This window comes from Pleurodeles waltl, chromosome 2_2 (genome assembly GCF_031143425.1).
Source record: "Pleurodeles waltl isolate 20211129_DDA chromosome 2_2, aPleWal1.hap1.20221129, whole genome shotgun sequence".
Classification (NCBI taxonomy): domain Eukaryota; kingdom Metazoa; phylum Chordata; class Amphibia; order Caudata; family Salamandridae; genus Pleurodeles; species Pleurodeles waltl.
Window position 1 is genome coordinate 309,906,687 of NC_090439.1, and position 21,724 is coordinate 309,928,410.

The 21,724-nt window shown below is 44.2% G+C and overlaps 1 long non-coding RNA gene across 2 annotated transcripts in view; it reads left to right on the plus strand.

The window, feature by feature from the left end:
- The window catches only part of LOC138282355 (uncharacterized), a 74,723-nt gene extending 65,945 nt beyond the window's left edge, over positions 1 to 8,778 (plus strand). For both annotated transcript variants that reach the window (XR_011200930.1, XR_011200931.1), the window contains exons 3-4: positions 4,711 to 4,976; positions 6,871 to 8,778. This is a non-coding gene — a long non-coding RNA (uncharacterized lncRNA). The remainder of the gene's footprint in view (positions 1 to 4,710; positions 4,977 to 6,870) is intronic.
- Positions 8,779 to 21,724: the final 12,946 nt, after the last annotated feature.

Genomic DNA, 21,724 nt, shown 5'->3' on the forward strand with positions numbered 1-21,724 from the left:
GTTATAATGCTATTTGTATTTAACCAACAGCTCTATCTTGACCACTGACTCCATTTTGTGCTCAGCTTTGCTTCACACACCATCACATTGGTGGCACAGGTATTTTTCTGCACACAGCTTGTGCAATGTGTTTTCGCTTTTTCTCACTGAAGAATGGTTAGACAAAATGGGGGAGTAAAGAATAAGGGTGATAAGATGTGCCAGGCTTCGAATGTTTATGGTAGGGCAGAGAATGGCTCGGTCTTGGAAAAACACTGTGAGATTTGGCCAGTCTCTACCGTGTTCGTTTTCAACACTGACCTGGTACGGTCAGCATTTGAACAACTTACCGGATGGGAGGGGGAGTTTCTAGAATTCTCCTCTCCAGTTTGTTTAAAGTATATTAGGTCATGGGAGTATGATAGCTCGACAGACAGAGCTCATCTGAGGAGGGACGTATTGCTCAGAACCTAATCCCATTGCGAGTAGTGCTCGCTTTCCGATCGTCTGGATTCCATGGCCTGATGCTGGCAAACAAAGGATGATGCTGATGTCAAGGCCCATGGTGATGCATTTTTTATTCTTATTTTTAGCTTTGTGTTGTGCATGCGTGAATACGTAATCTATATATATATATATAATAATAACCATTGTTGAGTTCTGTGATCAGTATTATTTCACTGCTGTGATCCTTTTCAGAATTGCACATGTGCTCCTGCATTTGAAATAAAAACTCTTGTTATTTTTTCTGTGCAGGAGACTTGAGAAGTGTCTTAATAAATTCATTACTCAGACTAAGAGTGCTGCATTCTTGGCATTCCTTTAATTTCGTCTCTGTCTGAAGTAGAGCAGGACAGAAGAGCACAGGCTCGTGGAGGTAGGATCCATGGGCGGGATGCTGTGGGCTGTCAGATTGAGGCCACTGGGGCCACCTATGACCAGGACACCATCAGCCAAGTCTCGGGGGTCTATCAGAAGTCTCATGGTGTGATGGGTCTTTGGAAGTAGTCTGGCCTTCGGTATTCAGATGATTTGGCATCTACATCTATGGTTTCATTCGCCATGACTGACTACTTCACTTTTTATTTATGTTTGTTTTTGCACCAAGTATGTCTTCACATTTAACACTTTAATACATTCACAAGTCACAAACCTATTGTCTGCTGTAGTAAATTTCACATTTAGCAATGTAGATATGTAAGACTACGTGAACCATAAAATGACAAAACAAGGTACTTGTGTAAGCATGGATATATTGCATGCACACATTGTGTCCTCAGGACCACAACCATGCCACACCAACACATACATTCAAGTGTCTCATTGCAGAAGATTTTTATTACATTGTTCTAATCATAGTTTGTCAAGTTGTCAGAAACATAGAAAACCAAACATGATTCAATCGTGCTGTGTAAGTGATCAAATTACAGGTACAGACCTCCAGAACATGGAAGTAAAGAATATATCAGACATAGTCCTGTGAAATATGTAAAAATGAATTTGGTTGTTGTCATCAGCTGGAGCCATATCGCCTACCTCACAAAAGGAATCCAACATCACATAATGCAAGATTCAGACAGATGGCAGTACAACAATTCCTGATCACAGGGGCATTACAATCCAATGCTTCTGCATCTGTTGGTATGACACAAAGAAATGTCAGTGATGTGCCACAAGCACTTTGGCCTACAATGATGAAACACATTAACAGCTAGCTATAGTTCATACAATAAGAGTGTTTAGCTAATGTGAAGTAAAACCAACATGGGTTTGGCCTACAACTACATGTGTTTTGCCCACATGATGACACCCATTATACATTGTGGCCACTGCACGACAAAGAACAAGTCCAATGGAGTCTCCTTAACTTCCATCCTATTACTGTGCAAGCTGTCTTGGCACAGATCTTGTACACCCAAACTCTGTCACATACATTCCCAGAAACAATCCATGTTCACTTAGTATGTCCCAACAACATCATATACCTGCCTAGATCACAACTCTGAAATGTCCAAATGAAGATGCCATGGTGAAGGTACCTAAAAAAACACAAAAACAAGGAGTATAATTATGAAACCATACATATGACATACTTCACCTAGCAAACGTCTGGAGAACACAGTCCATGTTAAAATTCTGACATAAACAAAGCAACATTTGCTAAATGTATCTAAAACTTCATCACCAAACACCCTTTGCCAGATTTTTCCAGAGCTTCAGCCTCCTAACACTTTTTAAAAAAATATACTCCTCACATCATGACAACAAGACTTCATTGTACAGTCAAAGTCATGACATCTCATTATATACTTACACTTCTGAGAAGAAGATGTCGCAAGTCAGCTCCTTCTTCTACACAACTATCATCATCATTTGCCATTTCAGGATCCTCACCTGGTAGCAGCTCAGGCTCTTCCTCCTCTGTGATGTAAGGGATGTTCCTTTGCAGGGCGGTCGTATGATCCATGCAGCAGGCCAAGGTGATTTGACGCACCTTCCCAGACGAGTAGGGGAAGGCTCCCCCAGTGTTGTACAGACAACAAAATCTGGCCTTCAGGAGCCCAAAAGCCCGCTCCACTGGCAGCTGTGTTCTTCCATTGGCCTCATTGCAGCAGACTGCCCCTGGTATAGTTGGATTCCTCAGCAGTGTTAACAGCCAAGGATGGATGGGCTATGCTGAGTCTCCTGTTTTGTAATGAGGCATAAGAGCTTCAAACAGTCGTTCACTTCCTGATTATAGCACCAGGCATTGCACACACAAAGTTAGGACAGATGTTACTTACCAACAAGCCAGGCCCTCTCCGGTTTCATCTGTGGTATGGTGCTGTTCTGCATTACAACAGAATCATGGGCTGAACCTGGGAACTGGGCACAGATGTTAGAAATGTACAAATTTGTCAAGCAGACAACTTGCACGTTGATAGAATGGAAGTGCTTCCTGTTTTGATAAACTTGTTCACTGGCACGTGGTGGCACTTATGCAGTACAGGTGCCATCAATGGCTCCCACCACATGTGGGAAGTGGCTAAATCCATAGAAGCCAACTTTCACATTGGCTAAATCCTCACATCTGGGGAACTAGATGTAGCCGTCAATGTGTTGCATCATTGCTGATAGCACACCTTTTAAACCACCACTGAACATAGGTTGTGACATACCACTAGATATATCCACTGTATTTTGAAAAGACCCTGTGGCCAGAAAGTGTATTACAGCCATGAGTCCCACAGTGGGCGGTATACATGTTGGATTATTGTTTTGAGTTATAGGATCTGGCTCCAACTGATGATTTAAATCTTGTATAATTTGCCTATTCAGACAAAAGTGCTTTATTACTCCTTTTTCTTCCAAGGTCTGAAGGTCTAGAAATGGATGGTACACTGGAGGTTGTCTTCTCCTCCCTCTCCCAAGGTACTTATGTGTGGAATCAAATCAGTAGGTGCATCAGTAACAGTGTCAAGAGCAACATATATGATGAGTAAGACAAAAGTAATGTGTTTAAAAACCATTACACACATTTCACATTTCAATTATCTACTCCCCAAGATCCAGCTATGATTCCCATTGTTGTCTGCACGTGTCTACAACATATATGCGCACATCATACACCTATATGGTCCTCATCTGCACCTTGATATAGAAAAGTATGTTTTTTCCTCCCAAAATAGCCACAGGCGGTGTACAGTGCACCACGGTTATATAGCATTTATGACCAGTAAGGCACTACACAGATAATTGTGTACCAGAAATTACACATCAATGGAGTATTTACTAGTCACCAATACTGTAGTTTCAACCACTAAAATAGGGATGCCTTACCTCGTATATTGGACTTTTGGAAGCTGCCACTGCCATCGGAAGTTGACCTCACGGTGGGCAGTTTCATCCACAGCAGTCACAGCCATAGTCTAATGTTTTTGGCTGTGACGATCGCAGACCAATGGCTGTGCCCATCTACCCTGATGATCATATACATGGTGTACATGTACACAATGATTTGAACAATAACTCACTTGCACAAGTGACAAACATATAGTGCAGATAGTTGGTTAATTCTGGAGAGGTCATTACATGCATTTCACCAGCTTTATTAGATTCAACCAATCAGACCAAACATACCTTGTTATGTTGAATGTCATCTCTGAAAGAGTTCCACATGTGGTAAAAGTTGTGTCCTGTGTTACCATTACATACCACACAAACTCAAACAGATGAAGCATAAGCTTCCATTCAGTAGTTCACATGTCCACTTATCAAAGAGGAAGCTCTCAGTGACACAGATGCAAGCCCTTACATTGTCACCTCAGTCTTAGTACGCAGTCTATACTATGGTAGTAGATTGTATGGCCCATATGCAACAAGTCAATGTGCCTTAATGTCAATGTGTCTGTTCAGTCATGCACAAGTAGTTTACCCTTCAGAAGGTCACAATGGTGTATTGTGTTTCATTGTGGCTAACATCACAGTACGTGTTGCTTGGCCCTGGGCTACATGATGCTAAAGGGCTTAGTTAGTCAGTGCAGGTCATGAACAGGGTTATGGATAGTCAGCAGATGAGTACAAAAGTGTGTATGTATATCCTTGTAGTTATCAGCATGAGAAATATACACATGTAGAGTGTTAACAATTCAGAAATGCTTGTGCTGTCTGTCTACAAAATGTGTGTGGACCATACAGATATCCTAAATTATGCATTTTTGATCTCTTTGTTTATCCATTGTATCCTTATAGGCCAAAAGCCCATCAGAAGCAAGCTATTTGGCGAGCCATCGTCTGGAAGTTGCAGACCCTGAGTGTCTTTTGCTGATGTAGCGTCCATTATCGGAAAAGGTGGGAGGACCCAGGCTGTTGGGCCTGGAAGAGCATGGAGCTGGGGCTGTCCTCCCAATGTGGGCAGGGCACGTGCCCAACTCTGACCCCCCTAATGGCTCGCATACTGGTGGTGGCCTACCTGGAGCTTAATGGGCTGTGGAGAGAATCACAGCAGATACAATAGGGTGAGTCCTTGGCAGATTCATACATGTTACATTGCCATCTTTATGTGTTAGAAACAGCCATCTCCCCCTGAATATTGGAGGTGGACCAAGAGTGATGCACAAGAAGAGTTATTGTGTGTGTAGGTCTGGTAGTAGGTGCATGCTGATGTGCCTTGCCTATTGTCCAAATGACTGGATACACAACAGAGTCCAGTCTACTACCAATATGCTCTCTTGAGTAGACACATGGCTGAGTACAGTGATCAGTCAGATCATGTGGTTTGATGTTGTGGGTGACGTTTGTACCCAACAGGCCACTTGTCTTCAGTATATGACCCACAACATCAAACAACAAGAGCTGATTGTTTACTGTACTCAGCCATGTCTTTGATCAAGATAGCATATTTGCATTTTTACACAACAAGGCACTTGTCTCCATTGTTTCATGAGTGCTGGTACATCACTACTGTGTCTCATGTGATGGTGGCCCTCATTGATGTGCAATAGCATATAGTGCACTTTGGGTGCAGTCACTGAGCAATACTTTCCCTTAGTAAGTGGGGAATATACAGTTACATTAGATGGCTGACATCACTGTGCCAACAGTATGTGTGCTTACCTGTTGGCATGTGTACCTTTGACTTCAATAATATCATTTACAGTGCTGTTTCCCACATGATTAGCCTGTCATCATGGGATGATGTCTGATTCCATCACATATGTGTGCATGCAAGAATATATTGGAAAATAGTCATATGTGCTGGCTATAAAGTTCAGGTGTTAGCACACACAGGAGTGTCTAAGCATTGGTTGGTGGGTCACACATACCCCAATCCATTACTCAATGTCATTTGTCGTGTCCAATTGCTGAAACAATGAAGGACATGACAGGTAGACCTACATTAATTATTCACAATGTGCATTTCCATGCCATTGATATGGAATTATTAGGTTTATGGATTTGCACATTTAGTGGTGAAGTTTCATTAACTGGCTGTTGACATGCATCAGGGAGTGACATGCAGAAATGTGGGAATCATATGTGAGGGTGTCCACTAAGTAATAAAATGGAATGTGTCTTTGCATGAAAAAAGGTACAGAGGTGGGCTTTCCCATTGAGAAACAGATCAATCAACCTCTTCTGGTAATGGATATTCCCTGAGCCTCAACAACATTCAATGGACTATTGGCTTTTAGTTATGCAATGTTAGAATGGAGTTCTCATCAGTGCCAATCACATCTGGCGATTTGCCTACACCTACCTGATTCATTGTGCTGTGGATGTTTGTAGACAAATCTCCCAGACATTTTGAGCAGATTGTCTCCAGTGTACTTTTCTCTGTGACATGTTTTGTAGAGCAAAGCCACATTAGTACGACTTTCATGAGACTATTTTGACAATGGACATATTATGAAGTTACAATTAAGAAGTTTCTACAGTATGACACAAGTTTTTCAATGTCACCTTCTTCCAACTACTGTATATTTTGCTGCAGCATAGCTGTATTAGTTGACCATCATTTCATCATGCTGTGGTATTAGGTATATGAGTATTTGCTGATTGCAGGGCCTTGTGTGGAATCTGTAGGATTAAATTTGGCATTGCCATACTATTTGATAACAACAGGTTACTGAGGTATGCTATAGAAGCCAAACCATTCAAGGTGACATCGTCTTCTATGGATTGCACAACGTCACTAATGCAATTGGAGTTGTCTGTGATTCTGAATTTACAGTGGGAAACTGTGTACAGTTCATGTTGCATGCATGTATGTGGCCTTGCAAATGTTGGAGCCATTTTGGTGGACCTTGTAGCAGTGGTCTATTGTACATTATATTAATGTTCTGTGATCATAACTTTTGGTCAAGTGTGTTCTGGCACATGCAATAAAACTATTTGTATCTGTCATTTCAGCACCATTCCAGGCAATTGGAGAAGGCAGGGGCCATATCTGTGGGCAAGCAGCTGGCCACGGTACCCCTGGTCAGGAAACACAAGATACGGACGGACCCAGTGGCCCAGAGGGTGAGGGGAGTGCCACAGAGGATACAGACATTACATCGTCGTCATCCAAGTCCAACTCCAGTGGACACTACTTAGTGGTGGCAGGACATACAGGACCTGTTCCTACACCATCCTTGTCTGCCCCCCCACTACCATTCCACTCTTCCTATTGCTCCCCACCCAGTCGACTAGGCCCACTCACCCAAGAGGCAAGCCACCTCATTCACTCCAGGCTCCTCACCTGCTGCCCTGTTCCTCCTGCTGCCCTGAGTGAGGAGTCTTTTGACCTCCTGAGAAACATTTCTGTGGGTCAGATGGTGCTACTGAATGCCATCCAGGTGCAAGCCAACCATTTGCGACAGATGGTGGCCTACCGGGAAGCCATCCACAGTTCTATGTCAGTCCTATAGAGATCTTTTCAGGCTCTGGCCTCCTCCCTTACAGAAGCCTTCCACCAATCCCATACTTCCACCCCACCACCTGCCTCTTCCACATCCAATTTCCCTATTCCCAGGCTTGTCCCAAGCACGCTCACACATAAGCACGCACACACCTCAAGAGCCCCAAACAGCACTCGTAAACAGAAACACCTCAAAACACACAAGCACGCAACCACTCAAGAGACCCTCACCCACTCACAACTGCCACATACCTCCAGACACCACAGCCCCACCCACAGACCCATTCATTACTCCTACCATACCCCAAGACACCCCACCCACATCAACAGACACATCCACCACTCCCACCACACCACCAGACACCACACCCACACCAACAGACACATCCAACACTCCCACCATGCCCCCGTACATCACACCCACACCAACAGACAAATCCACTACTCCCATCATATCCAGCACCTCCACATCACACGCCACAAAGAAATGCAAACATCTACACTCACTCATACAACTGACATTCACAAAACACAAACATCAGAACTTCAGACAGCAGCCCAAAAATACCTGACACTTCCACGTCCTCAACCTCCCAAACCTTAATCTCTCCTGGACACCTCACCCAGTTCCCAAAAGAAAGTTTGGTGTTTGCCCTTGCCCTTACATCTGTAAAATCCATCCCCCTCCTAAAGCCAAAGGGACCACAACCACACCCCAACCCACTCCTTCCACATCAAATTCTCCCCTGTGACACCTGATCTGCCCCGCTGAACCCAGTCATACCACAAAGAAACCCCAAAAAGGAATCCCAAAGTTAGGCCCACCCCTTCTAAAACCAAACCCACCTATACCAAAGAAGATCATTGAGGTGCCTGGACTGCCCACTAGATGCCCCTTACGATGAGGTTCTCATGGCAGTGTTCTGAGAGGCGAGTTTAGTGGCACAGCAGTATGCTAGACCACAGATTGAATGATTGGACTGGCCATTGGCCTTTAATTTACTCCATGTGTTTATTGTTTTGAATAAAAAGAAATGTTGCTTGTTTTTGTACACATTAGTCCTGCTATGTACCATTTTGATGTTCATGGATACTTTGGTATGGATGACTACAGATGTGTTTGTTTCACCCTGATTAATGATCCATTTGATGTGGTTGGAATGATCTGACCTTGGAACCTAGGAAAAGGTCAATGGATGAATATGTGGGATATAATCTTATTGGGGCTGACATTGCATTGGGTGGAGTTTCATATCATAAGTATTTAATCTTGGATTGGCCAATGTCAACATTAATTGGGTTTTCTTTCTATCCATGATGTAACATTGTTCAATGTGAACAAGCTAGAGATGTGTTTGTCCACACATGTAGGGTGTATAACCTTTGTATGCATTTTAATAAACATGTCCATTTTCATGTGTGTTCCTTCCACCTACTTTAACTAAATGTGTGACCCATGCTGTAACCTCTGTATTTGCTTTCATGACTTGCACTTACAAATGTCCCAAATATGCAGGACACTTGGTTATATTATTGGTTGTCCCTAATATACATCAAGCCACAGTTCCTGTGCAAATAGTAGTTTTGAGGAATGTGCCAAGTGTTATGTGGCCCAGGGCACCAGCCTTCCAGGGGTTCCCTTGGTAGAGGCATACCTATTCTGAAGGGATTCTTTACATTGTGACCTTTGAATGTTTCTCTCACTGATTATTTTGGATCCCATTTACCTCGCATCATCTTGAAATGTAGGTAATATGTAGAAGTCAATGACATCGGTTTGTCAGAGAAGGTGTGTTTCAGTTTCATGATACGTCCATACAGATGTATCTTTTATATCACAATAGACCTTGGCATGTGAACAATGTGAGGTTGTCACTTAGGTTTGTAGGTGGAATATTGATGATGAGTTGCTGTTGTGTGACACAATGTTATGGACACATCAGAGTGTGCATGTACAGTGTCAGTGACCTGGCCAAAGAGTGCATCACAGGGCTTTGATTGGGTCCTACATTGAGTACGACTCTGAACAGGAGCACACAATATGTGTTTAGCCCACAAACCACATATGACATGCCAAGTCCGTGGACGGGGATCTATTTGCTGTGGAGTTGTTGGTAATGGGTAAGTGTTTGGCTTAGCGTCAGCTTCATCCATGACGATGCCAGTTTTGGGCATCATCTATCAACACAAGCAGCAGAGGTGCATATACAGTCGGCTCCATGGAGCCACAGGATGTGTGAAGCTGAGTACAGATGAATTTCGGCCTTATGTCCCCCCCTTTTCACAAGCTCAGATGTGGTGGTTGGACCACCACAGTCACATCAGCGGAAAGCCACCTCAAAATTAGTCCGGTGGTAACACTGGCAGCCCTGCCGGCGACAGACGCATTGGCCTGCTTTGCAAATGCTGCGGTCTAGATTTGCTGGTGGTGTAGGCAAGACCACTGCAGTCTTTTGTCTATGCAACTGCATGCTTCATAATATGGCAGTCGGACTGCCAACACTGCGGTGGGGTGACCATTGCCCCGCCATGGTGATCCCAAGACCACCAAACTTGTAATCAGGCCCTGAGTGATAACATTGGGGACCGAGACAATGACCACCTACTTTGTTGCTGCTGCTGTCCTAGAGATATTTCAGGAGCTTGGGCATAGCCTTGAATTCAGTCCCATTTTAGGTTAATTTTTAGTCAGAATGTGTGTGGGTGTCTTTGACTGGGGTACTTACTGCTGAGGGCTGTTTGGGTATTTTTAAAGTTTATTATAAACAATGTTGTCAGTTTGTAAGTTGTACTATTTTTACTATTTTTTGTTTTGGTTGAATTGTTTACATTCTCATTGTTGCTTCAGTGGTGGTATACAGACTAATGAATGGTCCACATACATTTTGGGTACATGTTTGTGGAATCTTTTCCTTGTATTGCTGCAAGTGTTTGTTGGTGGAGGGGAGAGGGGGGAAGGAACTCCAGCCAGGACAGGCAGCCATGTTTACTTTGCCCTCCATGTCTTCTCTTTGCTTGCCCTGTGCTCGTCCACTATTTTGTAAAAACATTGTGTGCCTAAAAGGAACCATCTTGGCGTTGTCCTACCTGCCTTCTGTATTGCTAAGCCATGCACTTCTCCACCATTTTGTGAAAAAGGTGTGCACATGTCAAATCATTGATTACTAACCATGCTATGCTAATTTTAGCTCTTCTGCTGTGAGCGTTGTATGTGTTATGGGCATTTTGGTCACAAATATTTTACAATTTTTTCTTTTTTCATACATATTCCCTGTTATATTATGTTTGTGGGGCGGTTTGTGGTAGTATGTGTTTGTTAAACCTGACAGCCTTAGGGTGGTCATCCCCCAACTTTTTGCCTGCCTTCCTCCACTTTTCTGACACTGTTTTTGCTGGTTTTAGGACTCTGCACACTTTACCCCTGCTAAACAGTGCTAAAGTGCATATGCTTTCTCCCTTAAACATGGTAACGTTGGTTCATACCCAAATGCCACATTTAATTTACTTGTAATTCCCTAGTAAAGTACACTACATGTGCCCAGGGCCTGTAGATTGAATGTGACTAGTGGGTCTGCAGCACTGATTGTGCTACCCACATAAGTAGCCCCTTAACCATGTCTCAGTCCTGCCATTGCAAGACCTGTATGTGCAGTTTCAGTGCCACTTCGACTTGACATTTAAAAGTACTTGCCAAGCCCTAAACTCCCCTTGTTCTACAAATAAGTCACCCCTAAGGTAGGCCCTAGGTAGCCCATAGGGCAGGGTGCTATGAAGTTAGAAGGCAAGACATGTACATGTGTGGTTTATATGTCCTGCTGTTGGTAATCTCCTAAACTGGTGTTCCTCTACTGTGAGGCCTGCTCCTTTCATAGGATAACATTAGGGCTACCCTCATATTCTGTTTGAGTGGTAGATTCTGATCAGAAAGGGGTAACCAGGTCGTATTTAGTATGGCCAGAATGGTAATACAAAATCCTGCTTCTTGGGGAGGTTGGATTTTATATTACTATTTTAGAAATGCCACTTTTAGAAAGTGAGCATTTCTCTGCACTTAAAATCCATCTGTGCCTTACAGCCTGTCTCCAATCCACGTCTGGGCTAGACTGGGTGACAGCTCCCTTGTGCATTTCACCCAGACAACCACAAACACAGGATACTCAGACACACCTGCACTCATCTGCATACTGAATGGGTCTTCCTGGGCATGGAGGATGAAGAGCCAGACACTTACATTTCAAAGGCTAGTGACCTGCCCTCACACAGTGGACTACCAAACCCCCTACTGGGACCTTGGCAGACAAACCTGTACTGAAAGGGGACCTTATGTACTTTAAAACCACTCTTTGAAGTCTCCCCCACTTCAAAGGCATTTTTGGTATATAAACTGGGTCCCTGACCCCACCAACTCAGATACTTCTGGACGTGTACCTGCAACCTGTTAAGAGGAACTGTCTGGCTGCCCAAAGGACTCATCTGGACTGTTTTGCTGAGAAGGATTGCTGCCCTGCTGCCCTCTGACTTCACTAACAGTGCTCTCTAAGGGCTTGGATTGAGCTTGCCTCCTGTTTTTTTAAGTCTCAGGGCCAAAAAGACTTCGGGCCTGATTACAACTTTGGAGGAGGTGTTAATCCGTCCCAAAAGTGACGGTAAAGTGATGGATATACCACCAGCCGTATTACGAGTCCATTATATCCTATGGAACTCGCAATACGGCTGGTGGTATACCCATCACTTTACCGTCACTTTTGGGACGGATTAACACCTCCTCCAAAGTTGTAATCAGGCCCTTCATCTTTTTAAGGTACTCCTTGTGCGCCGAAAATCAATACACAGCCTGCCGGAAAAAATGCACAGCCTGCCTTGAGACGAGAAAATTGCTGCACAGCCGAACCGGAACGACGCGGCCTGTCTTCCTGAGTGAAGAATCAACGCTGCGCCTGCCTTGCGACAGAAAATTTCACACATCACCTTTCGGATTGACGCAATGCCTGTGACTTCATCCTTCACTCCCAAGATTTCCATGCATCGTCCCTGGGCGTCAAAAAGATCCCCGCATCGCAGTGAGCAACCAAGAATGCATGCTGGAAATCGATGCAAAGCCCCTGTCAGTGTGGAAACAACACATCGTCTCTGCTGCACCAGAAATTCCGACGCACACCCTATTTTTCATCCTCTGCAGTCTCCATGCATGTTATTTTTTACGCAAACCAGGTACTTTGTGCAAACAAGAGACAGCTGTTGATTTCTAAGATTTAAGACTCTTTTTAAACTTGCAAAAGTGATATCTCAACTTGTGCTTATTTAATCTTTATTGTTTCTACCTTAATTTAACCAGATAAATATCTTATATTTTTCTAAACCAGTGTGGTGTATGTTTGTGGTGTTTTCACTGTGTTACTGTATGATTTATAGCACAAATACTTTACACATTGCCTTCTACGTTATGCCTGACTGCCCAGTGGCAAGATACCAGAGGGTAGGCCCAGGATAATTTGGATTGTGTGTGACTTACCCTGACTAGGATTGTGGTCCCTGTTTGGACAGAGGTGAATACCTCTGCCAACTAGAGACCCCATTTCTAACAATAGTCAATGCTTATTAATATTTCTATCTAATGTAATCTATTTTTTCAGCTACACACTGGCTCCTAAGAGGGTTCTGTGGGTCATGGATAGACAACAAGTATTATTTCTTATTTTGTAGATTTGTTCCCACCTGTTATGCCATATGGATGGGACCTCTAGGCCATGGTCACTATTATGTTTAAATTAATGTAATTCGTTTTTTGCCAGCCTCTCTCTGGCTCCTTAAGGAGCCACTTTTGCCCTAGATGGACAGCATGTATTATTGTCCAGTTTTTAATATTAATTTCCCATCTTCTGTCACATTGATTGGGTTCTCTGGGCCTTAGTTATTATTGTTTTTAATTAATGTGTTTGAGTTTGCCAATCTGCTACTAGCTCCCATTAGGGTTCTAAGGATACTAGATATATTCCAGGCATTATTTTCAATGTTCTTTCAAATGTTATTACATATGGTCTACCACAGGCATTGGTCCCTCTGGGCCATGGTTATTATCATTTTACGTTAATTTATTCCAATTTTGCCAGCCTCCCTTTTGGCTCCTGTAAGCCCACAGGGGGAACCAAATATTGAATTTTTATGTAGCGTTTCAATTATAGTTTTTCTGGCCAGTGCCCAGTCTAACAGAGCAATTAGTTTACACATGGGTGTATTATTGTTTTGATGATTTATATTACACTGGCTAAAATAATCAAGTATATTTCCTTACTACTTATTTTTCGCCCGCAAGTGGTCGAGACTGAGATGGACAGAAGTCTGTGAATTTATCACTGGAATTCAGAGACCTCTTCTAAGTGCTACTGATCATGCTGACCAACATGAAGTAAAGTAGATAGCATGTAAGAAACAGTTTCCTACCAAGAAAAGAACCGATGAGGAGCAGTCATCTGTTGCAACCATTGGCATCATGCCCTCTTCCTGCCAAGCTAAGCAATGCTGTATACAAACTGCTCTCTCTTCTGGACAGAAAGACACTGGGACTATCAACAGTGGAACAACAGCAGTAGCACCAACACTACAACCAAAGGACAAATCTCAGTGCAGCAGTTACTGCATTCATGGCTGAGACCAATAAGTCTGAAATGGACTTGTCCCCCAAACCATATTGTCTCAGGAAACTCAGCAGGTAAAATAGTCTTATAGAGGCAGGAGTAGAAGAGGAAGGTGAGGCTGGTGCACAGCAGGATGCTGTGGCTTGCTCTTACCACAGACACGTGGAGCAGATTTATCATTCTTTCACACAGCACAACTCAGCTAGCCACTTTGCTGCACTGTGTGAAAGGGTAGGGCAGGAATGCACTGTGTTTACCATTATGCAGCACACTCCTGTGGAACACCATGGAATGGGCACATATATGCCCACCCTAAACCCCAGGAGCACCACCACCCACACCACACGGACACTACAGGAGGGGGACCCCATCCCAGGTAAGTTCAGGTAAGTATAAATATTTTTTTTGTATGTGCCATTGGGGGCCTGGCAGTTGGTATGTTGGGCTTGCCCAGGGGACAATAGTCCCCTATGGTGGGCATTAGGGTGGTGGTAATGACTCCTATTTACGCTTAGACAGGAATTATTTTTTGGCTGCATGGGTGTCAACGCTAGGCTCGTTAGCGGCATATTTTTTGCTGCTTACTTGCCTAACGTCTTTTCAGACCCTCTAGCGCCATTTTCCCTAATGCCATCCCTGACCAGCTAGCGTCTTTTTTTTAGACACTAGCCAATCATTAATAAATATGGTGCAAAGATGGCTCTAAGGAATGGCGTTAGCCGGTGTTTAGAAACATTACGCAAAACTGCATTAGCGCAGTTTAGCGTCATTTTTCATAAATATGGGCCAATATGTTCAATGGTGTTTTAGTGCAGTGTTTATTGTTCTAAAAGTGAATAGATTAAACTTTAAAATGAAACCATTGAACATGGTAGGGAGAGTCTAGCCATTGTTCTATATTTACTACTTTATCTGAAAGATACAGATGCTATAATATTGCATACGCTCCTTTTTAGGTCTGGCCACAAGTATTTTAGCAGTCCAGTATAGCTAACATGATCTATAGAAAGTGAGGGACAAAATGTCAGCACCCCTATCCATTTGTTCTAGGTGTACCTCTGTGCCAGCCTTTCTTCTCTTGCCCTCATTTTAATACTGTCTGCCATTATAATCTATACTGCACCTTCTATCTTGCATCTGTATTCACCCTCCTCATTCTCCAACAAATCCCGTGTTCACTCACTATGCTTCTTTCTTCCTTCTCTTTTCTTGTCACATGAGCTTCTCTCTTCTTCCTTACCCCTCTCAAAACTGCTTCCTAGTTCCTCTATGTTCTCTCCCTATAGTTTCACTACTTCTCTCACTTTCTAAATTTTTTTTGTATTTCCTTTCCATCTATTTTTAAGAAGAGGGTGTTTGCCTTTAAAACACGTCATACACATTATACATGAATGTATTTGAAACAGAGACGTTGAATTTAGAAGGTTACTTTTTACCAGATGATAAAAAGTAGACAAAACCAATTGCCACTTGAAAATAACTCATATTGACCTGAGGATCAAGACCCAGATTTACTAACCTTTTGTGCAATGCAACGCAGCAAGGCAACTACCTGCAGTGAAGATAGCAGAAATGCTCCACATTGAACAAGATATGGTGCTCTTCTGCTCTGACGTAGTGCTTGCGCACTTCCGTCAGCCCAGCACCAGCACAGCCACCCTTGTCCCATAATGCATGGGTGTCTGCATTACAGGCAGGATTGTTTTGGTGCAGAATGAATATCTTCCAATGCAAAAACAATCCTTAGTGGCACTATGCAGCACACATAAAAAGAGGATGCAGCGAGGAGAAAGAAGATATTACTCCTCAATGGGCCAGCCTTAGGTAGGTGCACCATTCTGGCACAAATTCAGTTTATGTTATGTTAGAGACTGCAATCACTCTTGTGACAATTCTATTCCACAATTGCCATTACTCAGCAGTAGTGGTATTCTGAACCAAGGCACCAAACAACTGTGGCTCTTCCCTAATAATCTCATCAACTATGACAGTTAGTTCTGTCTCTGAAACTCTAGGGTTCCTTCTTACAGCCTTGGAGAGGGACAAAATAAAAATACAGAGCTAAGTATAAGGAAAAGTACCAACTTTTTAGAAGTTAAGGGCTAAACATCCTGTACATCTTGCTGCTTTAAAATGTGGAAGGCAAAGGATTGTTGTTTAGGAATGGGTGTGTATTTAAATGCATACAACAGTGAAAGCAGTATTTAGTTCAGTCAGAGGCTGCCAGTGCTGCAGACGCAAGACCTCCACTGCCCAGAAGAGGGCAACACAGTAAATTATTGCATTGCGCCACTTTGTAAATATAGTGCAGGGGAAAATACACTTTGACTTCAGAAAATTATGCTATGGCAGCGCTAGGGGCTCTTAAATATGCCCCTTGGTCTCTGTAAATGTGTGCTTTTTCTAATTCTAATCAGAGGGGGGTACGAATTTGGTTCACTGCTGAATTATGGCTGGGCTCCCACAATGCCAGATTCTAAATGCCTTCCTACATGTCCTATATTTTTTCTCTGAAAATGTTCGATTATGGGTGACCTGCAGAGGAAATGCCAGATGGAATTGACATCTTTGTGGCCCTAAAAAATTGAATTTTTAAAGACGCAACAGTGACTTCAAGCATGGCTTCAAGTAGCCCTGGCCAGACAGCTGATCACAAATTGACACCCACCCACACATACAGCATTAAAACGTAAAGCCACTGCCTATCCCTAGCAGTTTAAGAGTTTCTGCTTTATTCATGACAGTTTTGAAGGTGACATACTGGTGTAAAATAACACCAACAGAAAATCAATTAATTTGCATTTGGGTAAGTTAAGTTTGACTCTTATTGAAGTTCAGCTGATGCAATTTTGCGAGGAAAGTAATGAATAATCACTATAATTAAAATGACAATGATACCCTTACCAGTGGCAGTTTCTGCATGAGGGCGTCGGGGCTCCACCCCCATTACAAAAGTGAAAACAAACTCCTAATCTGTAAAACAAAAATGTACACACCTCTTGCTTGGGGCTGGGGCGTGGCCCGGGGCTACTGTTGGTGTGATCGTAAGTCTCATGTCACATGACACTGGCAGCGATGCCGATGCATTCCATTTTCCTCTGGGAAGGCCCTGAGTATATGTTATTTGCCGGGCTGACAAGCTCACAGCCTGGGGCCTGTGAGGTCATCAGCTCGGCAAAGACATAGCTTCGAGGACCAGCCTCCACCCCCTAATGACGTGTGGGTAAAGTTAGCCCCAGGAGCTTCTGACTGAAGCTCTGTAGCGCCAGGGGCTTCACGTCAGTCAGGAAGTGGAGAGGATGGTCACCCCACCCTTTCCCAATTCGTCACGGGGTGGGTCCAGCCCTGTGACAAGTTGGGCAACAGTGGGGTAGAGGCTGCAGGCAGCAAGCTGAGAGATCGAGTATGCGCATTTTGTCATTACTAGGAGTCGGACCTTCCTGAATTATTCAGTTGTGCGACACCAGGTATTCACACTCTGCTCTTTGCACACGACTCTCTGTACTGTGCAATCTTTTAAGAATAAGTCAAATAAAAGTTGAAAATGTAACTTTTAAGGACAAAAAGACTCCTGTGTAAGAAGCTTGTATGCAGTCTGTGTAATATGTTCTGCGCCTGTTTTTGTGTTACATACTGAGACACGTAGTTGCATCTAAATTTCTTCCAGCCTGGGTTCTCCCCCTACTAAATAAAGAGTAACAGCCATGCAAATGTGGATTTCCCCTGGTGGAAAAGAGTACATTTTGGGACGTAGTAAGCATACTCCTGGAAATCTATGACTTTCCACAGTCCCCTGCATCCTTCTGGAGCCCTGTGGCATTCACAGGAGTAAAGAGTCTTCTACCATGAGGACTTTGTGAACCGACCAGTAAGATCTGTGAGCGGATCATGATGACATGTGGAGCAACTGCATTTCCCAGGGTTTTATATTTCAAATAAAAACACTGCACTGGAACACCGCACTCATTTATTATAATTATTATAGTTAGGGCTATAACAACACAAACTTGTTTTCTTTTTTTGTGGCTCAGTAGCACTGCAATGAACAAGTGCTAAAGCGCAGCTCAATTGTACTAGTGACCTTGGACGGATGAAAGGCTGAGATGGCCCATGCCTGACAGGAACAGGCGCACACTCGAGTCTTCAGCAGGTGCATTAAACCGACGAGCTACCTTGCTGGCGTGGTGGATAAGTGCACCGGGCGTTAATCTGCCATCTGCAAAACTAACAGCTAAATTTTCAGGAAAAATCAAATACAATATCCGAGCTCTTCAGGTGTGTAAAGTTATAGTTCAACCCCGGAACACCTGAACTACTGAAAGTGACCCCAAAGGAGGGCAAAACTGAGGGAGGTGTAAGGGGGGTGGGTGAGTTTCTGGCCCTGTTTATACCACTGGTGATAGGCCCGAGTGCGCATGCATGCCCGGGAGTGCCTGCTGTCACTTGCGAGGCCCACAAGCGTGCTCAGAGGGGGGCTGAAATCTCGGCACCATTAATATGGGCAGCAGGCCCTGAAGTCCAACGTGGTCGGGTGACAAGGCCACGGCTCGCAATGTAAAGCAAAGCAGAGAGTGCACAGTCAGTCAGAAGGGACAGCTCTTCTTCAGATGCCCGTCCCTCCCAAAGTCAGTGTGGCAACGGACAGATGGTCGGACCGAGCGAAGAGAGAGTGCTCTCAGGGTAAGTGTGACCGGTCCCCCGGTAATGCCAACAACGGGAACGGCCGCACCGCTCTCACTCCCTGTGCGGTCGTCCCTCGGGTGGATCACGAGCACATACCCCACGCTGCCACAAGAACTAGAATGACCACCTCAGCCCATGGCAAGGCAATGCAGCAATCCAGTGGGTCGCAGACCCTGGTGCTGCTCCAGTCCTCTGGTGTCAGAGAGCTGAACCCGCAGCTAGGTCCTGGTCAGCGGCGCGGCCAGCGGGGGGCATTGAACAATATCCAATCCACCATTTTGGCCTCGACAGGTCAGAGTCCCAGGTAATACAGACGACACTTCAGAGTCACTGGGCGCCACTCCTTACTTTGGCCAGGGTCCCGGGGGAGTCATGTCGTTACTGGATGCACAGGATTATAGCGAATGCAAAAAGCAAAGCTGATGGACAGAATGCTGAACTATGCAAATATTCACCCCTAGTCACAAAGATCTGGGTTTAATCCATAATTTTTTGCTCACCACACCACCCCAGTTTGGACCCAGCCATATGCAAAGCAGACTTGACCCTGTCCCCCTTGGGTGCAGTTCAGCCCGAACTGCCAAGTCAGGTCCTCCCTGGACCGGAAGCAAGCATCCTAGGACCGATTTCAGGGTATCACCTTTCATTAGCCAGGCTAGCTTGAATCCAGTGGCGCAGTGAGCACAGACCCACTAGCCTGGCTGATGAAGGGTAATACCGTGAAACCGGTCCCAGGATGCTTGTTTCTGGTCCAGGGAGGACCTGGCCTGGCAGTTTGGGCTGGACTGCTCCCATGGGGAACAGGGTGAAAACTGATTTGCATATTGCTGGGTCCAAACTGGAATGGCATGGGAAGCAAAATAAACTGATGAATTAAACCCAGATCTGTGACTGGGGGTGAATGTTTGATTTGCTCTGCATTCCGTCAATCATCTGTTGTTTTTGCATTTGTCGCTCCAAGTGGGAAGGGTATGCCCCGACGTGGGTCCCATGCTTGCTATGCCACCAGATTCAAGCTAACCTGGCTGATGAAGGGTGATACTCTGAAACCGATCCCAGGATGCTTGTTTCAGTGGTGGTTTCTGCATGAGGGCATCGGGGCGCTGCCCCCATTATAAAAGTGAAAACAAACTCTTAATCTGTAAAACAAAAATGCACACACCTCCTGCTTGGGGCTGGGGCCTGGCCCGGGGCTACTGTAGCTGTGATCGTAAGTCTCTTTGCACACAACACTCTGTATCCAATGGTCCATAGTCTCAAAGCTTATATCATATTTCAATTTTTCGCAGGCACCAGAGAGGAGGTCAGCAGATAGCTAAACCTCAGGCAGCAGAGAGGAAACCAGCAGAAAAATGTTCTCCAGGCACCAGAGAAAATCAGCAGATAGTTTGACAAGTACCAGGAAGGAAATTAGCACATAGCTTATCAATTGGAACAAGAGAGGAACTCAGCAGAAGGTTGTCTCCAGATTCCTGAGGAACTCAGCAGATAGTTTATCAGGAGGCATGATTTACTAAATCAGCAGAAAGTTCATCACCTGTTGCTAAAAAGTAACTTGAAGTGCAGTTGCAAGTGGAGGAAAAATCTATAATCTAGTTTAGCCTTTCTTTGTCTTGTTCATTTAATTGTTTGCAAAAATGAACACAGTAGACAGTTTACTGACAAAACCATTTCTGGGAATGACACCCGAAGTCAAACTTCGTGTTAAAGCACTAGGACAAGAGAAACCCGACATAAGCATTGAGCAGTCTGCAAAAGACCGGGGGAAAGGTTACACACGCAGGTTTGCACAAACATGGTTTGATAAAATGGATTGGCTTACTGCCAGTTCTTCTAAGAATGCCTTGTTCTGTTTCCCCTGCTTGCTCTTTGGGGGTGAAGTTAGCTGGACTAAAACAGGAGTTACTGATCTAAAGCATCTGACAGAAAAAATAAAGAGACACGACTCCAGTGAATCCCACTTGACCATTGTATTAAAGTAATCTTTGTTTGGAAAATCAAATATTGCACTCCATGAAGCCTACCGCAAGGGAGTAATCAAACATAATGAGGAGGTTGATAAGAACCGTTATATATTATCAAAATTGATTGACTGTGTGAAATTTTGTGGAGCCTTTGAATTGGCGTTGCGAGGCCATGATGAAACAGAAGAGTCACTAAACCCAGGTGTCTTCAGAGGACTGGTTAATTTTGTGTCCAGTATAGACAGTGCAATGGAAGCACACTTGAAAAGTGCAACTGTGTTTAAAGGCACTTCTAAGACAATCCAGAATGAGTTGCTTGACTGTATGCTGGATGTAACAAGAGAAACCATTGTACAGCAATTAAGACGCACTGATTATGTGGCTATCCAGGCCGATGATACAACTGATGTCTCTGCCAAGACACAGTCAGTACTTGTTTTTCGCTACATTGATGGTAATTCCAAGGTGGTAGAAAGATTTTATTGCTTCTCGTATCTGAAAGATTCATCTGCTGATACAATTTCAGCAGCTATTCTTAATGAACTTAACCTTATATTACCAGAGCGGAGTGGCAAAGAGAAGTTAATTTCTCAGAGCTATGATGGCGCTAATGTCATGCGTGGTACCTCTGGTGGGGTTAAAAAACAAAACAGAGATATATACCCTAATGCACATTATGTCCACTGCTATGCCCACTAACTAAATCTAATAATGGAACAGGCTGCATCGAAAATATCCAGAGTCAGAATTTTCTTTAACGTGTTCTGTGCCCAGGACGTAATGGTTACGTCCTGAGGCACAGTGCTGCTGTGCCCAGGACGTAACCATTACGTCCTGTGCACAGAGCACAGAGGGAGCGCTAGCGCTCCCTCTGTGGGGTTCCCTCCCTCCCCCCCAAGTCAGGGATGGAAGGGGAAGCCTTCCCCTTCCACCCCTGAACCCCCCAACCCCCCCCTGTGACGTCAGCGCGCAAGCGCGCGCTGATTAGTCACAGGGTCTCCTTCCAGCTCTGCTTCCAGCGCGATTGAAAGAGAAATGCAAAGCATTTCTCTTTCAATCCCATGGGGGAGGCCCGGAGGGGC